General features: G+C 33.4%; 2 long non-coding RNA genes across 3 annotated transcripts; both read left to right on the forward strand.

Moving 5' to 3' along the window:
* The first annotated feature begins 8,406 nt into the window (after positions 1-8,406).
* LOC149237788 (uncharacterized) lies at positions 8,407-9,151 on the forward strand. The gene is made up of 3 exons (XR_016245309.1): positions 8,407-8,518; positions 8,598-8,764; positions 8,947-9,151. It is a non-coding gene; the product is annotated as an uncharacterized LOC149237788 (long non-coding RNA).
* Positions 9,152-13,981: 4,830 nt separating this feature from the next.
* On the forward strand, positions 13,982-18,303 carry LOC149237789 (uncharacterized). 2 transcript variants are annotated; one of them, XR_016246316.1, is made up of 12 exons: positions 13,982-14,061; positions 14,151-14,388; positions 14,538-14,903; positions 14,995-15,069; positions 15,331-15,397; positions 15,521-15,615; positions 15,821-15,893; positions 15,984-16,055; positions 16,144-16,428; positions 16,563-17,576; positions 17,701-17,795; positions 17,996-18,303. It is a non-coding gene; the product is annotated as an uncharacterized LOC149237789 (long non-coding RNA). The 2 variants fall into 2 exon arrangements; XR_016246315.1 differs by having other exon boundaries at positions 17,716-17,795.
* The last annotated feature ends 110 nt before the right edge of the window (positions 18,304-18,413 follow it).

Genomic DNA, 18,413 nt, shown 5'->3' on the forward strand with positions numbered 1-18,413 from the left:
ATCCCTCTATACTATCTTCCCCCTTCATAATTATGGAATTAACATTGCTCTTCACATAATAATCGAACTCTCTCGCCTTATGAATAACAATCGGATTCTCCATGTTCAATATTGATTCAATGCACTAGTTCGTCCTTTCAAGAGAATGAGGAATGATGATATACAAAACTTTCCTTAACATGATTGTTACATACCCTTTAACAGTGACATCAAAACTTCTAGAAGTTGTCTCCAAATAAAGGCACATGTATGTGCCTTCGAAGTCCATGGAACATGCAGAGAGGGGATCCTGAAGCCACCTTTTTATGAAAGCCATTAGATAGGTTAGGGGAGGGACTCATATACTAGCCGACCATCCCACTCAAGGCTTCCCTTTGGGAGAAAAGTCCCATGATTGACTTATTCATCAGTTTTGGAGTTATTTACTCTCAACACATGATAGAAATGGGATCTTGGGATATGGTTCAAGATCTTGAAAATTCTTGTGATTATTTGAGCAAATCTTACATTCTGCGACAGAGTATTTTTTATTATCCTTGATTGATAAGGAGGGAATCTCCTATCACAATAATTTCTTGAGAATTCATTTTCACAACTTGTTTAATCCCTTGAAACATCCTGGGGTAGAGTAATTTTTTATTATCCTTGATATGATAAGGAGGGAATCTCATATCACAGTGGTTTCCTAAGAATTCATTTTCACAACTTGCTTACTCCCTTGAAAGACAACATAGGCTTCGACAACATTATTGGTTGGTTGTCCTAATCCGCAAGCATATTTGTATTCCAGTTGATTCTTGAGATAAAAGAACGCCCTCGTGCTACTGCCACCCCTTATATCTTTAAACCTTCAATATAACAATAATTATATTGATACAATGTTTTATATTCAAAATATTATAATTCTAAATAAATAAGGATTCTTGAACATGGAGAATGGAGTTTTTTAACCTGTAAATAAGATTTTTAAAAATACCATGGCTTATCAATACCACATATCCAAAAAATTATAGCTCTTCTTGATATTTTTTAATTAATCAATTTAATTAAAAAAACATAAAGGACATAAGTACAATTGAAATAAATCTTGACCTTTAATTTGTGAATACTACTAAAAATATTTTAGAATATTCCATGGAGATTAAACCCATACCATTCACCTAATAATTATTAATAATTAAATTTAAAATATGCACACCTATTAACACAAAAAAAACTAATATCAATATAATAAATTATCATTATTGAACATATTTAACATACAAATTTTCATTATCAAACATACTTAACATTAAATTGGAATGAATATAATAAATTTACTTATAAAGCATATAATGAATTCACTTTAAAAATATTTAACATAATTAATGGTTTATATATACTATTCAACATTTATTTTAAATTAAAAACATGTCTTTAAACCTACAATATAACAATAATTATATTGATACAATGTTTTATATTCGAAATATTATAATTCTAAATAAGTCAGCAGAATATCAAGCCTAGGACTTTATGTATTCTAGGCTAAACATAATGGTCATGAGGATAATATTACTTTGAAATTAAAGTACCTGAAGATCCATGTGCACATATGGGAGCGAAAGAAGAAGGTCAATTTATATAAGGAATTGAAGGCTTTGATAGAGGAAATCCGAGAAGTTTGGGAGAATTTGACAAGTGCGCCACCCACTCCACATACTTTAGAAAGATTGAAGGCATTAGAAGAAAGAAAAAAGTGCATTCTGTTGATTCAAGAAAACACTTGGAGATTAAAGAGCAGGGCCATTTGGTTATGTGAGGGGGATTGCAACACAAAATTCTTTCACTGCTATGCATGCCATCGGAATAATATCAACACAATATGGAGCATAAGAGGGGCAGATGGAAATTATGTATATTCCAATGCAAAGATTCAGAAGAAGTGGTATGTTATTTTCAAAACCTATTCAAGGCCAGAGATGGGTTGCTCATCGAAAACCAACTATGGGGCGCAGAGGAATATCCTTGAATGTTCGATATTGAATCAAATGCTGCACTTTTTAGACCGATCACAAAAAAGGAAATTCTCTCGGTACTGAAATCTTTTGCCAGGGACAAATTCCCTGTCCCCGATGGCTGGACAGTTGAGATTTTCTTGCATTTTTTTGAGCTCAAGATTCGTTGTATATGGTTGAATAATCCCGAAACATGAGGTTCATTCCAAGATTTATAGAGTCTACTTTCATTTCCCTTATTCTGAAAGTCACTTCCCCTTCCTCTTTCTTAGATTTCATATCAATTTCTCTATGCAATATTATATACAAGTTCATCTCAAAGATCATTGCGGAGCGGATCAAGGGGACTCTCTCTGTTCACATTTCTAGGGAGCAGTTTGGCTTTCTCCACGATAGGTCTATCCACGATGAAATTGTTATTTCCCAGGAGTGTATTCATTCCATTCAGACTAAAAAGATGGAAGCAGTGGTTATGAAGGTCAACCTACAAAGGGGATACAATTGCATTGACTGGGCTTTCCTCAAGATTATACTTCAGAAGACAGGGTTGGAGATTCAAAACGTTGAATGAATTATGGCATGCGTGACAAAGGCATGGCTTGTTGTTCTTATTGATGGATATCCCACAAAAATTTTCCAAGTGGGCAAAGCCCTGAGGTAGGGATGCTCCTTATCGCCCCTCCTAGTCATTCTTGTTATGGATGGCATCAATAGGAAGATAAACTCGGCAAAGGCTTTGGGGATGTTCAAGGGATTGAAAATGACTCAAGAGGTTATTTAACTCACCTTTTATTTGTTGATGATATTATTACATTTGGGATGATTTCTAGGGCACAATGACAGGCATTACACTACATCTTCCACCGTTTTGAAGAGGCTTCTATAATTACTTCAAATGGTCAAAAGTCTATTTATATCTTCTCATGTGGGAGCCCCACAGATATAAACTATATTGTTGGTTATTTTGGGGTGGGCACCAAGCCCCTATAGGAAGGTTTACCTATTTGGGCTTTAGGTTGAAGCTGACAAACTACCGTTTGGAGGACTGGTCATGGTTGGTCACTAAATTTGATAACAAGATCAAATGATGGACACATCATTAGCTCACACTTGGCGAGAGATTCACTCTGATACAATCGGTACTACAACAATTGGCTATATATTGAATGCATTTATTTGCTTTTTTTTTTTCTCATATTATTTCCAAGATTCGATCTACATTGGCCCATTTCTTATGGTCTGGGGCCGATAGGGATCACAAATTTCACTTAGTTAAGTGGATTTATATATCCATACCAAAATAACTTGGTGGCTAGGGTATCTTTAACACCCCGGTTTTTCGTTGGTCACTGTTAATTAAATCCATTTGGAAAACACTATTTGGTGATGGCATATGGAATGAAATGATTACAACAAAATATCATATGAGAAGGCCCATCATTGATTGGATCGGAATGGGAGAAATTGGGAAAAGGAAGGGATCTTACATCTAGTCGAGTTTTGATAAGATTAAAAGTTGTTTCATTCAACAGATTAAATGGTCATTCGGGAGGGGAAACATGTTGATCATTGGGTGAGACAACATAGTGGGTGTTTCAAATACCACTCGGCTTTCTGAAGGCACATTTGTGGCATTACATCAAAGATGTATTTTCCTTTTGGATCAAGTGATCAGTAGATGGAATGGAATTCATCTGACTTGGTAAGAGGTTATGCATATTGGACTATCTGGGCATGTTGCAATAGAGTAGAACAGTTACACCATAGCGCTAAAAAGTGTTGGTATATGCGGGAATGCGAGAGGAGACACACTTTCAAGGGTTGGAACTCTTAGAAAAGGTTTTGTGGTGGTAGCGAATAATTACAAGTACATCATGAACCTAACATAGGATTCTACTTTGACGCATGGTTTCACTCTATCTGGAAATCGAAATCCCCTCTGAAAATTATTCTTTTCATATGGTTGGTTTGGGAAAATAGAATCTTAACTTCGGACAACCTTTGAAAGCGAGGTTTCCATGGTCCAAGATGGTGTCCTCTGTGTGGTGTCTGTTATGAATATGTTTTGCATATTTTTCTATATTGCACACCACTCTTAAAATTTGGTTTATGATTCTCTCATTTTGCAAGATCTCGTTCAGACAATTTACCTCTATGGAGCAGTGTTTGCGGTGGGGCTTGACCGGAGATGGACTACATCGAAACATTCCACTGTTTATATTCTGGGAAACTTGGAAAGCCCGGAATCATTTCATTTTTCGAGGGCTACAAGTTAATGTTTATAGGATATGTTCAAAAATTCTTGCTTGGTTGGAGTTTATGGAACCTCGTATGTTGACTCCCAAGGACTTGTCTTCGAGGTATATGTCTCCTTAAATTATCTTGTCGACGAGAATTTTTTACAGAGCAGCACAGTAGGGGCGATGTGGTTGTGGAGCATGGTTGTGCATCAATGGTAACTCATACTACAAGTTACATTGGCTTGGAGGGATGGGCACAAACTCCAAGGCAAAAATGGTGGCCCTGTGGGGACTTCTCTGGTTTGCAAAGGAAAAATAAATCCAGGACACCAATGTTTATAGTGACTCAAAGACTATCATAGATGGCATGTTGGGTACAATATCGTTTGATCCTCCAGATCTCATAGGATGGCAGGACCAAATCAGTGCTTTCATCCAAACTTTCCAGAGTTTTGACATTCAACATATCTTCAGGGAATCAAATGGGACAACCAACTCTCTATCCAAAATTGATTTAAATGATGCAAAAGGATACATATATTTTAGCTTTGTCTCTGATGGTGTAGTTCGAGAGGAAGGGCACACTGCTCTCCCATAGCGATGCTCGTGTCTGAACTGTTTAATGTTTTCTTTCATCTTATATGTAGGGTCTTTTTCCTCTTTTTGGTTGTATATCAATGTGAATATTCTAGATTAAAACTATTTTGAAATGTTTTTGGTAGGTGGTGATTTGCATAGTGCTAAACTAATATTGTGATCACCTTGATGAGTGATATGACAGTGTTTTTCTCAATGATTAAGAGTAGAGCTTTATCATTTAATGATCAATACAAAATGTAATTGGTTTTAAGTTTTTAATAAAAATCTAGTCAATTTTTTCGTTAAAAAAAAAAGAAGGAAGGAAGAAGAAAAAAAGAAAGAAAGAAAGTCATGAAAAAGAAAACAGTTCGTATAAAGTAAATTTATTATTTAAAAATTATATTTTTGAGATTTTTAATATATTATAAAAAAAACCTAATATGTAAAATATTAAATTTTAAAAAATATTATAATTTATTTATTTTTAATTTAAATTAATAATAAATTCTAAATTAAATTTAAAGTAATAAATCTTTTCTTTTATTTCAATAAAAATATATTTATATCAATTTTAGTTTATAAAATAAAAATAAAATATTAATATATTTCTTTATTTTTAAGAAATAGAATGTATATAACGTTTTAAAATTATTTAATTTGTTTTGAACTTATGATATTATAAGATATTTGTGAAAGTAAAGTTTAAAGTATATAAATATCATGCTTTTATAATTATTTTAATATTTGAAATTATAAATAATTGATTAAATTAAAATTGAGATTTTATTTTAAAAATATTATTAATAATTTAATATAATATATTTTAAAATTGTAATCATAAAAAGTTGATGAAAGTAATTCTAATTCAACTTATAGGTACATGAAAAAGCATATCACTCGTCAAAACATACTCAAATGTTTTGATAACTTATTTCTCTCCATATTTGAAGCTTCATGAAACTCAGAACATATTGAATCAATTGTAGAAAGTCACTTTTATATTAATTGTCATTTTTATTTCTATGTGGTTCATGGATCAGAGATGGGAGTACTACATCCACGAATATTTGTACCACATTTATTAATATTTGCAATTACATTGACAAGACAAAAATCTCGAAATATTATGTCCAACATTCCCCACTTTAAGTTGAAGGGATGTTTGTAAGCCCAAGCATCATTCTGAATTTTTCAAACTTCAAGATCCTCTACAACCTAGTATCTCAACACAGTTGTATGTCCAGTGTTTCTTATGTAGCTTGCGTCATGCTTCCTATGATAATTATTATCATTTATTATACATGGTATATGTGCTTCTCCTCTTCTCCCCATGACAAGCCAAATATGTTAATTATTAAAATCCATGAAAGTAGTGTCTAAGAAGGAGGAAAGTTATGAATGAAGATGAAATCAAACTCTTTGACGTTTTTATAAATGGATAGTGAAATGACTGATAATGGATGAAGAAAGAAAAGTTGGAAAGGCGGTGATGTTGAATGAACTGTGCTCACGACCTTCCTTGATTAAGTCACCAATGGTCACTGATGCCAAGTGCATCGCTAGAACTATATATGATCCTTCAACAACATGTCCTACCTCTAGGGACAAACAATTTCTAGTGTATCCACTTGTAATTCCCTTTGAGATTCCCTTTCCCAAGGTATGTTAAGTTTTGTCATTATGGATGAGAGTGTATTTTGGTCTTGTTTTAAATCTAATTGCTCTCCGTCTCCCTTCGATTGGTAATCAATAAACCAGAACATCCTAAATAGCTTATTTAGCTGTAGTGAAACTTTTATATATTTTGGCTCTTGTTCAAGCATATTTTCTTATTATTTTTTCTTGAAATCCAATAGAGATTTGTTTGAATCACAACATTGAGTGTTTAATCTACATAATCCAAGTGTCCAAGGGATTTTTCAAGGCATTGAATCTTTATGCATTCAAGAACGCATTTGAAACTGTAAAAAATCACATCCTCGCTCAAAATTGTATTGCTTGATTCCAACCAAAATAGAAAATACTTGGGAGATTTAAACAATGACATTTTTTCAATGTTAACCACATCAAGATGATGGATAGTGCTTTAAACCTCAATCTAAGATACTCTCATTGCTCAAGAATGATGCAATTTATGTTTATGTCATTCAAAAACGTATTAAAAATTATAAAAAATCAGAACCTCGCTCAAAATTGTATCGCTTGATTCGAACCAAAATAGCCAGAATTTAGGAGATTTAAACAACAAGATTTTTTCAATGTTAACCAAGATGATGGATATTTCTTTGAACCTCAATCTAAGATACTCTCCTCGCTCAAGAATGATGTGATTTATGTTTCTATCATTCAAAAATACATTTGAAACTATAAAAAATCACAACCTCACTCAAAATTGTATCACTTGATTCCAGCCAAAATAGACAAAACTTGAGAGATTTAAACGACAACATTTTTTCAATGTTAATCACATCAAGATGATGAATAGTACTTTGAACCTCAATCTAAATTACTTTTCTTTTATTTTTTTCCCAAAAAGACTAAAAAATCAAATTACAATTTATTAAAAAAAACTAAAAAATAAATTACAATTTATTATAGATATTAAATTATAAAATATATTTTCATTATAAGATCAATATCATGCCATCAACTTAGACTATTATTATTAATATAAAAACATATTTATTTAAATCTCATTAAACAACTTTGATATATAACATTTTTGTTATAAAATCAAAAAACACTTTTACATCTTTAATTTCTTATAAAAACACATAGTAAACTAACATATTTAATTTCTTATAAAAATACATAGATATATAACATTTTTGTTATAAAATCAAAAAACATTTTTACATCATTAATTTCTTATAAAAACACATATTAATGACAGAGTCATTCACCTTAGACACTATAATAAAGAAAAAGAAAATTATCCCTTACCCTGAAGGACACAACGGACTGGCATTATGCTTTTTTTGCAGAGGTAGTTATGCGTTTTAGCAGAGGTGGCAGTCAAGTAAAGTGCTTTTTCGCAGAGCTGTCAGTCCAAGAAAAGCAGGACCGTTGAATCCAACAAATATTTATTTGCAACTCTGGTCTGAATCTTTGCCTTTTTCATTCCCTCTCCTCCTCCTCCCATGGTCGCCTATGTTGTATGTGTCGTCTTGTCTGTATGACTCTTGGAGCTCCATGTCATGTCATGTTTGTGTGTGTCTAGTTTGGTCTGTCTGAATTTTGCCTGGTCTGGTTTTGTATGTGTTGTGTTGTGCGGTTTAGTATGTGGTCTGTATGTGTTGTATGTGTTGTGTTGTGCGGTTTGGTATGTGGTCTGTATGTGTTGTGCGGGAGGTGAAGGCAGACATCACATTAATTGAATTTTTAATCAGCAGGGACCAAAGAATTCAATTACAGCTATATATATATATATATTCGAGGAGATATCCACTCACATCCTTCTCAATCCCAGGTATGCAAATGTTTGTACATGTAATCTCATCTCTTTTTATTGGGTTAACCTTCATACAGATTTTAGATTGGCTTGGTAAGTGATATACATTACAGTATTTAATATGTATTTTGTAATTTGAAGCTATTGGCTCGCTCTGCTCAAGTGTTATTGAAATGCCAGGATAAACTTAAATATGAATTGGTACAACATTAGTTTGCGAATCCACAGGCATGCACAAGGATTGAATCCAAGTAGGATTTCTTTGCGTCTCTCTGTTTTTCTGGTTACATATGTTCGAATTTATATCAGTCTAATGAGTGAGATGAGCAGGAACAAATTTGATTTGGAATCGGCCTTTTTCAAGCTGTTAACTGGGTTGCATAAGCTATGGCTATGGCAAACAGAGACTACCCATGTCTTGGTATGGTGCCATAGGATTATTGCCTCTTGCAACTGCTGCAAACTTCACAAGCCCTGATTGGCACAGAATTAAGAAGGTGTTATTCAATCCTCATCCTCTTCACTTGTGGTAAAATCTTGTGTAGTCTCTGTGTGTCTTCTTTTGTTGTTTTTCTGATAACAAATTAATTCAATTTTGTTAAATGCATACAACTAGCTATGCAATTCTGGATGAATTCACATGCCTATTTTTTCTAAAGTTGCAGCGTCTGGTTTGTAGATTTTCTCTAATGGAGGAATACTGGATTATCCCCAATTCGTTTCATAGAAAGATTTGCTGCTCTGTAATAAGGCTGTGTAATAAGACGGAGACTCCACCTCTCTGGTCTACAATACCAGACCAGAGGTTTCACAAATACCAGCGTTGTCGCCTCTGTTATCTATGCTTGTAATATGTCGCGAGGGGAGGGAATGTCGTAAGTATTGGAAGGGAATCTTTCAGAATGTTCATTTTCAAACCCAGCAGAGCAGAGCAGAATGAATCTTAATCTTATTCGTTGTGTGGTTGCATATATGCAGGTCTCTGTGGTGGCTCCCAACGTCCCTGAAATGCATTTCGCAGTTCCAATGGCAGGGGCCGTTATTGTTCTTAACACAATGCCTGCTCTGCTCGATTCAATTCCTGCCTCTTGTCACGGACGGAACCAACCATAAGCTCAACCTCAGCCTGGTACTCAGAGTTAGATCCATCCGTCACAAAGTCTTGACCTCTGCCCGCTGTTGTGTTGCTGAAAATTGAAGCGCTTCAATTCTCTGTTACCCATGCGCGTTGTTGCGCTTCAATTCTCTGTTACCCATGGTTACATGCGCTGGGAAATGTACTTTGACTGGCAGCCCACCAAATGAAAGCTAGACAGGGCATCAGGTCTCTAAGGGTCAAGGATGCGGGTAACATGGGTAGAGATTGGGCGAGATTATGTTATTCGCAGGCTGTGTTGCTGGTTAATCTGTTAATTCTTTTTTTCATATTTTTATGTGCATGACCATGCATCTTGGATTTTACAGGCCATTTTCTCTTTAAATTTTGTTTGTAGTTGTGGGGTTGATTTCTTATTTTTATATTTTTGTATGTGCACATTCTTTTGTTTGGCCGATTAGTTTTTTTTGGCAGGATTTAAAGAAATGGATGCTTAGAAGGGGTTCCTCTGATTTGGATTCTTTTTAGCACTAATCACTAGAATGGCCACGCAGGTATGCTTATTTTATGATTTGTTTTCTTTAATTTGAATATATGTACTATTTAAATAATTCTTTATTAATAAATATTTGCATAATGGGATGTCTTATTTGCTGATAATGGGATTTGCTGATAAGGGGATTGGGTGCATATAGTTCTTGGAGGAGTTTAGCTGTGGTTGGGCCTTTCAACAAAATGAAAGCTATTCAACTTAAAGTTCACACTAAACGAGCCTATGGATTTAATTTTCTTTGGTCGGCAGTTTTGATTAATTAGGGTTTTTTCTATCCAGAGGTTTTTCATCTTTGAAATGGCAGTTTTGATTATTTAGGGTTTTTTCTATCCAGAGGTTTTTCATCTTTGAAATGGCAATTGGTTTTTTCCCAATTTTTTTTCAATTCATCCATAATTTCATTTATAAGAAATGTTTTCAGCGTGAAGTAGCATTGCAGTGCTCTATGTTCCATTATGAACCCATGTTACATTTATGAATCTCTAAATTGGTGGGTGCGGTAAATTGCAGCGGCCCCAGATTAAATTGGCGGGTACGGTAAATTGTAGCAACTCTGGTTGGTACATCGTCGGCTGCAACTACAGCCTCAACTTCAACCCAACACTTCGCTGCAGGTACGGACAATTTCGTCGTCCTTTTCCATAATTAATATCAGTGTCTGAACTTTTAATTTTGGCGTGGGGATATAGAGTTTGTAGGGAAGCCGACATAGGTACTGGTGTTCCAGATATTCTTAGGTTTTAAATTCATTTCTCTTTTATTTGTTCTTTTAATGGACAAGTTTGAGATATCCTGGATTTAGGTTATTAAAAACAGATTAAATTTATAGTTTAAATAATATAGGAACAAAGGATATTTACATTTTAAATGATATATATGTGTGTCTCTGTTCAGGTCTTCTTACCTTTTGAATTCCTGTCTCTTTTTTTAGTTTTTTTATTCAGAGAGTTTGAGATGTGTTTGAAGCGGATTTAAGTTATTAAAACAATTTAAATTTACATTTTAAAGGATATATATGGATATGGTAAGGTAGATGATATGTTTGATTTGATTGGTTATATTTTTAATATTTTTGTTTGTGTTATTATATTGCTGGTAGCTTTGATATTTTTAGGGATTTTCCTTTTCTGATATATTTTTGTTTTAATTGTAAAAGTATTTTTTAATTAAAAATAAACATTTTAAAATCCTTGAGTCTTTAAAATTTAGTTATCAACCATGTTTGACAGCTTTTCAGAAAAACAAGAACAATGACAACATGATAAATTTGAAAATATAATAATATGATTCACACCACAAAAATATTTACGAGAGGATTTTATATTTGAAACAACTGAAATTATAGTGTGATGGAAACAATTATATCGTCTCTCATATAAAGGATATCTGAGCACAGAAGACTTATCATTCATTTGTATCAACATGAGTGCCCACCTTCTTTTCTTGTAAGATTCCCTTCAAAAAGAACGTCCTCTAAAGATATTGGGAATGCTCTAATTAGGTAATGGCTTCTCATTCTGATTGTATTCAACATCTATTTTTTTCAAACCCATTGCCTAGATTAAAGAAGCTATGGTAATCCGATCAAACACAACATGTATAACTTCTTCTGGAGGATGACGTAGAAGAACCTGGGGTTTTCTCCCTTCTTTCTTGGGAAGGTTTGTCTCCATTGCCTCTTTTGATGATTGAGCATATAAATACATCTTATACCAAGGATTTCCTATTACATTAGATGTTCAATCATGAATAGTTTTTCAAGATCAATGTGCATGTTTGGTTACAATGGCATGTTGAGTACTTTGAGCTGTCATGTCAGATTCACTAGCTCCATGGCTGGTTGCATTGTCATCTAAGTATATTGATCATTTTCGGTCATGTTTGGTTAGTTTAGGATCTTAGGTTAGGTCCGGGTTAATATTTGTTAAGTTGTAGTTGGTCATGTTTGGTTAGTTTAGGATCTTAGGTTAGGTCCGGGTTAATATTTGTTAAGTTGTAGTTTTTCCTTTTAGAGTTTTGGTTTTCAACGTGTCTTGGGATACCATAGGTTGATGGGATGAGTCTGAATCATGTGGTTGGAGTTGACTTGGGAACAAGGTTTGTTTTAGGGCTGTGTCATATGTCACTGGTCTTGGAATCCAGAATTTGTGTTTGACGGGTTGATTTGAGTCCTTCACTTGTTTTCAAGTTGCCACTTTTCAAGTTTCTCTAGCATCTGGAGTTCTGGGAATCTCAGCGTCCTGTAGGGATGCTGCCCCAAGTTGGAGTAATTGTTAACCTTTGAATACACACTTAGAAACAAAGACAAAGCCCAGATTTCCAAATCAGCATTTTAAGATCATATTGGTGGAGATGTTTCAGACTTTTACTGGCTGAATTTTGGTATAGATTTCAAGGTGGCTTCATGCTGACTTTGAGGGCCTTTTCTAGCATTTTGGGTCCTCTATTCAAGGTAGATTTGATGGTATCGTTACAAGAGTGGGTAGCATAGGAGGTGAGCTACAACAACTCTCAAATGTGCACTTTCCAAGGAAATATAAGCAACCTCCTTAGGTGAATAATGGACAGAGTAAGGGTGCACTGATGATGGCTGTTACAGGGTACAACCTATTCTGAAAACGGATGGCTACAGCCTATTCTAAAAATGGATTTCATAAGTATGTCAGCGTTTATGATAGCACTAGGGTACAGTCCTGTAGCAGTCAGAAAGGCATAGCTTCTGGTAGTTTCTAATCCTATTTTGGGCAGTATCTTAACAGAATTATATGACAGTCTGACAGCTGATTTGAAAATCTATTTGAGGTGTTGATTTTAGCAGGTTGTGGCAGCCTGGAGGGTGCCAGTATGATAGCAGTCTAGCAGCAATTTCTTTCAAGTTTTCATGTAGTCTTCATGCCTTCATGATGACAGTTAAATGCTTTATGCTTGACTAGAGTGGAGGGTGCATTCCTCTAGAGTTATATTCACCCTTCACTCACCTATTTTAGGCATTGGCATCCTGTCGGATTTGGCAGAAATATGGCAACCAGCTGACAGAGCTGATCTGCAATTATTATGACAGCATTCTGCCAGTTAGTGAGTCATTAGACAAGTTACTTTACCTTTTCTGGGCAGCAATAAAGGGCCACCTTTCATCCTTTTGTGGGCAGCACTTTCACCTTATTTCCTGGAAACACATTGTTAGCATGAAGGTGAGTGAATGCGGAGGTACTCATGCACCATAGGCACCCCATTCGAGGGAGTTGCTTCATTTTTTCTTAGCATATGTAAGGGCGCCTTGACTAAGTTATTTTCCTATTTTTGAGAGAGACATTAATTGTAACTTACCCTTGCTCATTCTATAAGAGAGGGAAGGATAGTGAGACATTTTTTTCATATTTGCCCTTTGATCTTTTTTTGACATCTTTCAACACTTCTTCCTCTCCACTCATTATTCTAGAGACATTGCATGCAGCATAGGAGAGTGATCTTTTATGAGTTTCAAAGAATTGATGACAAATAGATGTCTATTTTTGGTTGTCATAATTAATCTTCTATGTGGAATTGCTTGATCAATTAAATAGCTTTTCAGTTTTCTAATATTTCTTCCAAGCAATCTGTAATTTTAGGGTGAGAATAGAGAAATGTACAATTAGTATGAAAGCCATAGGTTGCTATAGCCTACTTTGGGTTCTTTGAAATTTTTTTAGCTTTTAAATTTATGTCTCTTTTATTTGGTCTTTCTATTATTATGTTTGAAATGTATTGGATTCAGGTTATTTAAATATTTTAACAATATTTAAAACCAATTAAATTTTTTAGGGTGATAATAGAGAGATACACAAATAGTATGGAAGCCATGGGTTGCTATAGCCTAGTTTGTTACTAGTTCTTGAATTTTTTTTAGCTTTTAAATTCATCTCTCTTTTATTTGGATTTTCTATTGTTATGTTTGAACATAATGAATTTAGGTTATTTAAAACAAATTAAATTTACATTTTAAAGAATACATAAGGTATAGCAAGGCAAATAATACATTGAAATCTTCTTTAATTTTTAGCTCACATCTTGGTTATCTATTTGTTGCAGATGGTTTGTTTCATTGAGCACCGATAAGTGGAATAGAAAGTGGATTGTCCGTCTTTATAAAACAAACTCCATCAGAGGTGCTTATTGGTTTTGAAATATATTTATCATTACTATCTCTATCTATGTGTATTTCAACCTAATACTCCCTAATTTCTTTTCCTTGCAGCGAAGAAGAGCACATTACAAGAAAGATGAGTTGTAGAGGGAGCATATGCAATTTTTTGTTTGTTGTTGTCTACATATTTTTGTTTTGTTGAGTTTGAGCATGGCCATGCTTTGTGTTGTTTATTGTGTGTTGTACTTGTGTTCCTTTATTTTTCTTTTTTTCCTCGATTTTTTTAGTTTGGTCTTGGTTTGGAGAGAAATGAAGGCAACATGATGGGGGTTATTGTTCATAAATCAAGGTAATTCACCTTACTTATATGCATTGCATTTTACTTACTTTACTTAAAATAACCTATGGATAATTTGTCACTCAATTTGTTTGTTATTTAATTTATTATATGTTTTATTTGTGTTCTCATGCTCAACTATATAGATCTTCTTTGTGTAGTTACCAACTATAGCTCTACAACTCTACAATATAGGAAGGTCAAATGGTGAAGATACCCTTGACAATACAAACGCGGAACAGGGGATGGGTGAGCAATGCTTTTCTCCTACAAAATAATGTTGTCCTTTAATTTCTTGTTGTAATGTTGATTAACATATAATGATTCCATAAGTGTTGGCACTAGGAAAGGGCGGGCAGGTATGTGTATGGTTAATTCATCACTTTGTTTATTTATTATTTAGTTTTTTCCATGGTTTATTCATGATCTTGTATAAAAATTTAATTTGTGCAGTGAGTGACTAAAATGTAGAGTCTAAAAAGGTTAAGTGGAGAAGATACCTTAGGCAATGTAGAAGCAACACAGAGGTATGTTTGCTATTATGAATAATTATTGTGTTTAATTCTAAAGTTTAACTTTTTATAACGATTCTAATATTTTATTATGTATTTGTTGTAGATGGCTTATTCCATTGATCATCAATAAGTGGTACAAAGTGGATTGTCCATCTTTATAAAATAAACTGCATGGGAGGTATTTATTGGTTTTGAAATATGTGTATTTCAACCTAATTCGCTCCATTTTTTTTCCTTTTAACGAAGTAGAGCACACTATAGGAACAATGATGCGTAGAGCAGATGTTTACAATTTTTTGTTTGTTGTTGTCTACATATTTTTGTTTTGAGCATGGTCATACTTTCTATTGTTTGTCGTGTGTCATACTTGTTTTCTTTTGTTTTGCATTTTTCTCATTTTTTGTAATTTGGTCTGAGTTTGGATTGTTGGATGTGAAAGAGGAAAGGAAGATAGCATGCAAAGAAACTGAAAGAGGTGAGATGGAAGTTATTGTTAATAAATGAAGGTGATTCACCTTACCTATATGTAGTGCACTTTACTTAAAATTACCTATGGCTATTTTGTGACTCAATTTGCTTGCTTTTTAATTTATTATGTTTTATTTGTGTTCTCATGTTCAATTTTATAGATCTGCTTTGTGTAGTCACCAAATACAACTCTACAGTATAGGAAGGTCAAATGTTGGAGATACTCTAGACACTACAAATGTGGAACATGGCATGGGTGAGCAATGCTTTTCTCCTACAAAATAATTCTTTCATTTAATTCCCTATTATATTGTTGATCAAAATATGAATATTCCATAGGAGTTGGCACTGGGCAAGGGCGGGGTAGGTATGTGTATGGTTAATTCATCACTCCTTTTATGTTTTATTTAGTTTCTTCCATCGTTTATGGATGATCTCATATAAAATATTACTTTGTGCAGTGAGTGACTGTAGATGTAGTCTAAGAAAGTTGAGTTGAAAAGATACCTTAGGTAATATAGATACAACACAGAGGTATGTTTGCTATTATGAATAATTATTGTGTTTAACTCTACGGTTTAACTTCTATAACAATGCTAATATTTTGTTATGTATTTGTTGCAGATGGGTTGTTCCATTGAGCACTGTTAAGTGAAATAAAAAGTGGATTGTTTTATAAAACATACTCCATGGGAGGTACTTATTGGTTTTGACATATGTTTATCATTACTATTACTATCTTTGTGTGTTTCAACCTAATTCTCCCCAATTTTTTTCCTTGCAGTGAAGGAGAAAAACAAGGAGAGCACATTGCAAGAAAGATGATTTGTAGAGAGGGTGTTCGCAATTTTTTGTTTGTTGTTATCTACAGTTTTTTGTTTTTTTTTGTTTTTAGTTTGAGCATGGCCATGCTTTTTTTTATTTATTGTGTGTTGTACTTGTGTTCCTTTGTTTTGGTTATTTTTTTTTTTTGGTCTTGGTTTGGATTGTTGGGTGTGGGAGAGAAAAAGATGGTAGCATGTAAATAAATTGAAAGAGATGAGATGGAGGTTCTTGTTCATAAATGAAGGTAATTCACTTGACTTACATGCAATGGACTTTACTTATCAGTTATGGCTAATTTTCTATTGAATTTGATTATTTAATTTATTATATGTTTTATTTGTGTTCTCATGCTCAAATATATAGATATTCTTTTTGTAGTCACCAATTGCAGCTCCACAATATAGGAATGCCAAATGGTGAAGATACCCTAGACACTACAAACGTGGAACAAGTGATGGGTGAGCAATGTTTTTGCCCTACAAAATAATGTTGTCATTTAATTCCCTGTTATAATGTTTATCAATATATGATGATTCCATGAGAAAGGGCGAACATGTGTATGGTTAATTCATCGCTCTGTTTATTTTTTATTTAGTTTTTTCCATTATTTATTCATGATTTCATATAAAATTTTACTTTGTGCATTGAGTGACTGTAGATGTAGTGTCTAGGAAGATTGAGTGGAGAAGATACTTTAGAGAATGTAGATGTAACACAGAGGTATGTTTGTTATTATGAATAATTATTGTGTTTGATTCTAAAGTTTAACTTTTATAATGATTTTGATGCTTTATTATGTATGTGTTGTAGATAACTTGTTATTGATGGGGAATACAAAGTAGATTGTCTTTTTTTATGAAATAAACTCCATGGGAGGTACTTACTGGTTTTGAAATATGTTTATCATTACTATCACTATTTATGTGTATTTCAAACTAACTAACCCTAATATCTTTTCTCCTTTTAACGAAGGAGAGTACAATGCAGGAACAATGATGCATGGAGCGAATGTTTGCAAACTTTTGTTTGTTGTTGTTTACATATTTTTGTTTTGTTCAGTTTGAGCATCACCTTGTTGATTTTTTTGTCGCGTGTCTTACTTGTTTTCTTTTGTTGCAGATGGGTTGTTCCATTGCAAGAAAGATGATTTGTAGAGAGGGTGTTCGCAATTTTTTGTTTGTTGTTATCTACAGTTTTTTGTTTTATTGAGTTTGAGCATGGCCATGCTTTACGTTGTTTATTGTGTGTTGTACTTGTTTTCCTTTGTTTTGGTTTTTTTGTTCATTTTTTTTTTGGGTCTTGGTTTGGATTGTTGGGTGTGGGAGAGAAAATGATGGTAGCATGTAAATAAATTGAAAGAGATGAGATGGAGGTTCTTGTTCATAAATGAAGGTAATTCACTTGACTTACATGCAATGCACTTTACTTAAAATCAGTTATGGCTAATTTTCTATTGAATTTGATCACTATTGAATTTATTTATGTTTTATTTGTGTTCTCATGCTCAAATATATAGATATTCTTTCTGTAGTCACCAATTGCAGCTCTACAATATAGGAATGCCAAATGGTGAAGATACCCTAGACACTACAAACGTGGAACAAGTGATGGGTGAGCAATGTTTTTGCCCTACAAAATAATGTTGGCATTTAATTCCCTATTATAATGTTTATCAATATATGATGATTCCATGAGAAAGGGTGAACATGTGTATGGTTAATTCATTGCTCTGTTTATTTTTTATTTAGTTTTTTCCATTATTTATTCATGATTTCATATAAAATTTTACTTTGTGCATTGAGTGACTGTAGATGTAGTGTCTAGGAAGATTGAGTGGAGAAGATACTTTAGAGAATGTAGGTGTAACATAGAGGTATGTTTGTTATTATGAATAATTATTGTGTTTGATTATAAAGTTTAACTTTTGTACTGATTTTGATGCTTAATTATGTATGTGTTGTAGATAACTTGTTATTGATGGGGAATACAAAGTAGATTGTCTTTTTTTTATAAAATAAACTCCATGGGAGGTACTTACTGGTTTTGAAATATGTTTATCATTACTATCACTATTTATGTGTATTTCAAACTAACTAACCCTAATATCTTTTCTCCTTTTAACGAAGGAGAGTACAATGCAGGAACAATGATGCATGGAGCGAATGTTTGCAAATTTTTATTTGTTGTTTACTACATATTTTTGTTTTGTTCAGTTTGAGCATGACCTTG

This window comes from Pinus tabuliformis, chromosome 8, assembly GCF_031772625.1.
Source record: "Pinus tabuliformis cultivar Carrire ecotype Pingquan chromosome 8, CPIR1, whole genome shotgun sequence".
NCBI lineage: Eukaryota > Viridiplantae > Streptophyta > Pinopsida > Pinales > Pinaceae > Pinus > Pinus tabuliformis.